This window comes from Sabethes cyaneus, chromosome 1 (genome assembly GCF_943734655.1).
Source record: "Sabethes cyaneus chromosome 1, idSabCyanKW18_F2, whole genome shotgun sequence".
NCBI classification, from domain to species: domain Eukaryota; kingdom Metazoa; phylum Arthropoda; class Insecta; order Diptera; family Culicidae; genus Sabethes; species Sabethes cyaneus.
The window spans coordinates 143,554,134-143,560,556 of NC_071353.1; positions in this window are offsets into that span (position 1 = coordinate 143,554,134).

The window sequence follows — 6,423 nt, forward strand, 5'->3', positions numbered from 1 at the left end:
ATTATTTTGATTTCAATTTCTAGTAGGTGCAAACGGACTGTGATCCAGTTCCAGAGAAACATGTACTGTTGAACGTTTTTAATCAGTCAATTGTCCAGTGAGTTGAATTGAATAAGAGGTAATAAGAGTCGTATTGACTATTAAAGTGTTGCCATCGTTGCTTAATAAAATTTAGTATCCCTTGAAACTGTTTCACAATTTAGTTATTTGTGGAAATTTTTAGCAAAACTTGGTAAGTAGTTTTTAACACGAAATGTTTGCGGTGTAATTTTGTCACTATATTTGAACTTACTATTGGTAAAACCGGTACTGGGGTTAAGATTGTTTGTTTTTTTTTTGTTGCTCTCGTTCATTGACTCAGAGAATCTTTAATAGCCTCCTGTACGTGTCATCACGAAGTATATTTAAACCAAGAAACGAGAAATTGGGATCAGTAAATCCCTTGTGTTTCCAGAGAGCAGTCGTACTCCCAGTGGCCGGTGCGAGAGTGAATTGAAAAAAATGGAACAAAGAACGTTTCTTCCGGTGTTGTTCTTAATTGTTGTCATAACAAATGGATTGCTAGTGGAACGGATATCTGCAACGTCCGATGATGAGGCAACTATCACTAGTATTAATTTGCGTGGGCCAATTTCTTCCATTTTCGACTCTGGACGACTACCGGCGTGTCCCCATGGGCAAGCATTCGCTGGTGGACGTTGTCGGAAGACGTTAGCCAACGACTGAAAGCTTAGTCGGTGAGAAGATACACGAAGCGTTTAACTTAAAGTGAATAGTTTGGTGGTTATATCCATAAGAAGATTGAATTTACCTTCACAAAGATGCGATTTATTAAAAAATAATTAATGGTTAGGAACATAACAATTAAAGAAGTAACTAATGACCAACTGTAATACTAACAAAAATGATTAAGGAAATAAAATACTGCTAAATACTATAAGATTGGATTCAATTATTTAATTTTATTGATCTTTTTCAGGTGTATATGGAAAGGTGTCAATCGTGAAACTGTTGAACCTTATATTGCAAACTATATTATATTATATTGCTAGCTATCGAATAGGATCTTTAGACTTTAAGGCGTCGTACGAGTCAGTTAAGCGAAATTACTATGGCTAGAATAAAGCTAGAAACAGGTTTTTGCGACGAAATTGCGAAAGTTGATTGGCACCACTCTGGGAAAGTCAAAATCGTTCATCAAAATAGCGGATGAGACCTCAGCCGCTTTCGCGACGTTGAATAGCCTGAAGCAAGGGGATGTACACTCTAACCTGCTATTGAATTTTGCTTTGGAAGATGCGATACGAACAGCAAACGTGACTATCATCTCGAGATCACACATGCTTCACTTGCATGCTGCTCTAGGCTTTTCAAATTGGTACCAGTGAAATCGGGAATCACCAGGAAATTTGTGAGTTCAAACGGTAAGATGGCGTGCGATGTCATTCGTCCAACCAGCCTCCAGTATATTACCAACTACTCAAACCAACTGCCTTTTACACCGACCAATCCGTGGCACCTCGTTCCTTTTCCCTCTCTGTCATCCAGTACACTCACCGGTGATCCTGGCGAATGTAGTAAAAAACATTTTATTGTACACTTCAGGAAAACCTTTCAAAATAGTGTAAATATCAGGATACCATATCCTCCCCTTACGTAAAATAAACTGTTTAAAAACTATAACTATTACTATACTAGACTATTAAAACTATTGATTGCGCGTACCTGACTATTGAAAAATTGAAAATACACTAGAATCTCATTTTACGTCCGTTCATTTTACGTGATTTCGTTTTACGTCACTTTTTTTACGTCCAAAACTTGAATTAACGTCCTCTCGTTTTACGTCCGAAATTTGAATTAACGTCCACTTTTTTTACGACCGATTTGATTTACGTCCCCCCAATAGTGGACGTAAAACGAGATTTGAGTGTAACTCTAACTTTATCTAACTAGAAGCTCTTGCTTCGTGATTGGTTGGAATGATTTCTAGTTATCTTCGAACAAATCTTAGTACAATTCAGAAATCAACGAGAAAGTTGAAGAATAATTCCATTCAATTCGACTCTAACTAAGCTACAGTATAATTAAATGAGATTTTACTCTTTCTCGTGTGACCGTTTATTTGTCTTAAATATACCATTACTGCAACGTAGTTTCACTAAGGGCAACACGACTGCTTTCACAGCTAAGAGCCGCTTTTGATAATTGTTAGAATGACAAATTTTCTGATACGAACAAGCATAACACTTGGAACTAACTGAAATTAAACTCTAACTCACTGCAAAAAAGCATTGAAAACTATAGTTTCAATAAAATAAAATTATTTTAGTGACATCTTTTGCATCTTTATATAAGAATGTCTTCATTCTTAAAAGAACGGTTTTTGGTCATTGATGAAACTGAGCTGTAAGCTTTCTTCTCGATTTTCTTTGGCAACCGAACAGAACCGCCTGGCTGTTTGGCAGCAGTGTTGCGAATCATGCGAGTAGCCTACGATGCCTACTCTCACGCGAGAAAATATGAAAAGCATAACAGTCAACGCTTACACCTCTCACGCAAGCGTAAGACAAATACCGGTCGTTGCTGTCTGCAAACATTCTGCTACCTACACACTCGCGAACACACAGCCTCATAACGTCTTTCTGCCTAACCCACTCGCGAGTCAAATGGCTCGTTAGCAACCAGCTACCCATGAGGGCTAGTGGCGCACTGGGATACAGATTTTGCATTACTTGTTCTATTCTTCATCATCTTCGCCCTCAACTCTACTCACGGCCGGGAGTGCGAGCCCTCGTCAGTAATCGGTATCAGCAGCTCGGGTTGCAATGACGAACGAAAGTGAAGACTGTAGCTGTTAGCTAAATACACACTCGCAAACAGTCGTGCATTAATTAATAGGAGCAGGGGTACGAAAGGGATGCTTATGCTGGCGTGTTCGTTAGAATGAGTACGTGTGTGTGTGTAAGAAAATTAAACCACACGAGTATGGGCTTCGCAACACTACTGGCCTGAACAATATTCATGAATTACGGTGAAACTCTCTTTATTCGACATAAGTTTTCACACCAATTGGTTGGATAACATTTACTGAACATCGGAGTGCATTTTGGTATTAATAAAACGCTATTACTCTCCATTGTACTCGGTCCTGGGCTACTCGTCGTCAATTCGTTGCGCGTCTCGACACACGCAAGTCGGCTTCAACCTGGTCGAGCCATCTAGCACGTTGGGCCCCTCGTCCCGGTGCCGAAGGGGTTCTTGAAGAGAACGGATTTCACTGGACAGTCGTCCGGCTTCCTTGCGACGTGGCCGGCCCACCGTAGTCTCCCAAATTTCGCAAGGTGTATGATAGGAATCTGTTCAAGCAGTGCCTGTAGCTCGTGATTGCGTTTGTACTCCGCCAAAAATAGTCCGCAATACCTTTCGTTCAAATACGGTTAGTGATGCACCTATGTCTTCCGTAAGCAAAGTTACTGTCTCAAGTCCGTAGAGGAATTCAGCGTATGCTCCTCGATCAAAGCTTCTTGTGGAGAGAAAAGCAGGCTCGTTTTCCAGGTTGAATGCGTGGTTGCATCTCCTTACTCGTATTATTGTCGGCGGTAACCAGAGATCCCAAATAAACGAACTCATCAACCACTTCCAGTTCACCGCCGTCAATAGTCACTGTCCGTGGGAGGCAAACGTTGCTTTCTCTGGAGCCTACTCCTGCCATATATTTGGTTTTGGACGCATTGATTTGTAACCCTATTCTCCAAGCCTTCACTTTTAATCTGGCGTAGATTGCCTCCACCGTCCTAAGGTTTCTAGTAATGATGTCGAGGTCGTCTGCGAAGGCTAGGAGTTGGCTACTCTTGCTGAAGATCGTTCCGCTCGTTTCGATTTTAGGTTCACATGGTTGTCATTTACTTTTCGTATTCCAAAAGCAAGTTTTTTCCTTATTTCTCCTGAAAATTTTCTCGGCTCGACTAACGCGGTTTCAATTTTGTTCATTCGAAGTCGAACAAGTCGGTACCTGTATTTGAAGAATTACCTGTTTGTACTTTTTTGCCAGAAACTTTTTACTGAAAATTCTGCAGAACAAAAGAATAGTAGAAATGAAGCATAAATACTTTATTTTCACACACTTAAAAAAAAGTGCCGAAGTCAGCAAAATTTTGCCGAGATTTGGACAGCCGAGCGTTCGGTAAAATTTTTTATGATGCCAAACGTTAGTAAAGATCCGTAAACGTCGATTTGAAAAACTGAAATTTTTACCGAACGCTCGGGTGTCCAAATCTCGGCAAATTTTGCTGAGTTTTTTAAGTGTGCACAACTGAAAGTGGCTTCTTCAAATTTTCAAACCACCGAATGCGCTTTAGAGAACGGGGCTGGTGATGTACAATATATTGTTAAAAACCTAGATTTTTGGACATAATCAGTAGCAATGGAATAGACTGACTTGAGAATCCATCGTTGTATGACTACAGACCATTGAATAAGTCATAATCCAAATAAGTCACAATCTAACAAATAACAAATCTAAACCTCCCAGTTAGCTTCGAGGTACGATGTTGGTCTAACAAGCCAATCGCCGTATGTTCGAATCTCGACTAAGCGGTGCAGCTAGAGAGAGTCAGTAGTATTGTTGCACTAACCTTGTAATTGTCCTGTACTCTAATATCTGGCTGTCGAAGTCTGTTGATAAAGAAGGATCAAGTCTTAAAATGACGACCAAGGCTTTGCTTTGAATACTGAACCTGAAAATGGAAATATCTACCGGGATATCTGAAAAACTTCTTTCTGAATAAATAAACTTTTTATACCGTCATCCGGGGATACTTGCAACACCGGGGTTACTTGCAACACTTTGGCGCATCGCGCTTTTGACAGCTCTAACGCATTTGTTTATTAACATAACCATTTGTACCCAATGCCATTTTAAAGAAGGGATGTTTACCTATTGTTTAGTTAAGTTTAATCCATTACATCATTGTTTTGCTTGTTTTTATACGATTGGAAAGTAATTTCACTTTCAGAGTAGGAAAAATGGATGTGCAAAGTTGCGTCAGTTCATTGACATGGAATTATTTTTTATTATTTGGTTCCTGTACACAATAAGTGCATCATATAAGCTAACAAATAGCAACTTTGAGCTTTGTTTATATTTCGAACTTGGAGAAGAAACGATGAATTCGTGTTGTTACTTCCAATATGGCACGGCTTGCAGCACTTGTAAAAATAAAAATTATCGTAATAGACAGTATGTACAAGTAAGTTTGCATCTGTACGATGTTATTTTGTCTACCATCATCTCCAGAAAAATTAAAATTGTGAAAAATTCCACGTGCCTTGAAACGGCAATTTGGAGTTCGCCGACATGCTGCATTTTCACCGAATATCTTAAAAAAAGCGATAGACGAAATAGGGAAACAAAAACCGCCTCCAGTATCTCTTGTTTTACTAGAAATACATTCAAAATATCTCAAAATAGTCACTCGCGATTTGAAATCAGATATAAAATCATAAGAAATGCAAAATCAGAAAAGTGTTGCAAGTAACCCCGTTTACTGGGTAACTTGCAACACCCCTATTTTCGGTTCATTCTGCAGATTCATTTAGTTTATATTTTTTCTCATAATCATAAATCAAAAGTATTCACCACTATACAAGTTTTGGCTACTTACACTTGGACTTAAACACTATACTTCGAAAGTTATACTAAGTCAAAGTTCAAAAGTGTTGCAAGTATCCCCGGATGACGGTATCTCAACTAGAGGACCCGGCGCGCGTTGCTACGCCATTCCAAAAAAGGGGGTAGATGTATAATGCTGAAGATTTGCTTAATTGTAATCTTGCAACTAAGAGCTTTCTTTTGGCAAACCAAGATATTCCTAATTCATACCGCAAATTTCTATTTTCACGTAGCAATTTGGGTTTTTTTTACCAACCCTTAAAATGATAATGTTGGCAAAATCGCAATAAAATATCAGTGCAGTTCGTTTGAAATCAGTTGAAAACTGGTCAGAAACCATGGACCATGGAGAAATCAGTTTTGTTCCAAACTTACTCTATATTTTAGTATGGAAGGCAACACTCGCGGCCTACGGCCATCTCGCCCTAAATCATTTAGTGTTACTATAAGCAGTTTTTGGTGGTATTGGTAATGCCTAATGGTTCATCTAATATTTTCGTCGCCCCAGTGGGGGAAGGGGTCACAAACTACCAAAGAAAAAAAAACTTACCTTCAAGAATGTGGGCATGTGGGAGGCCACAATTGTTTCCATTTGCTTGATTATTTCGCGAATTATGCAGAAATTTGAGTTTCATTTCTACGAAAGCCCCCCTTCCAGAGGGGGGAGGGGTCTCAATCTGCCATAGAAAAAAAACTTGCCTCCAAAAATATTAGGTTGCCAAATTTGGTTCTATTTGCTTTATTAGTTC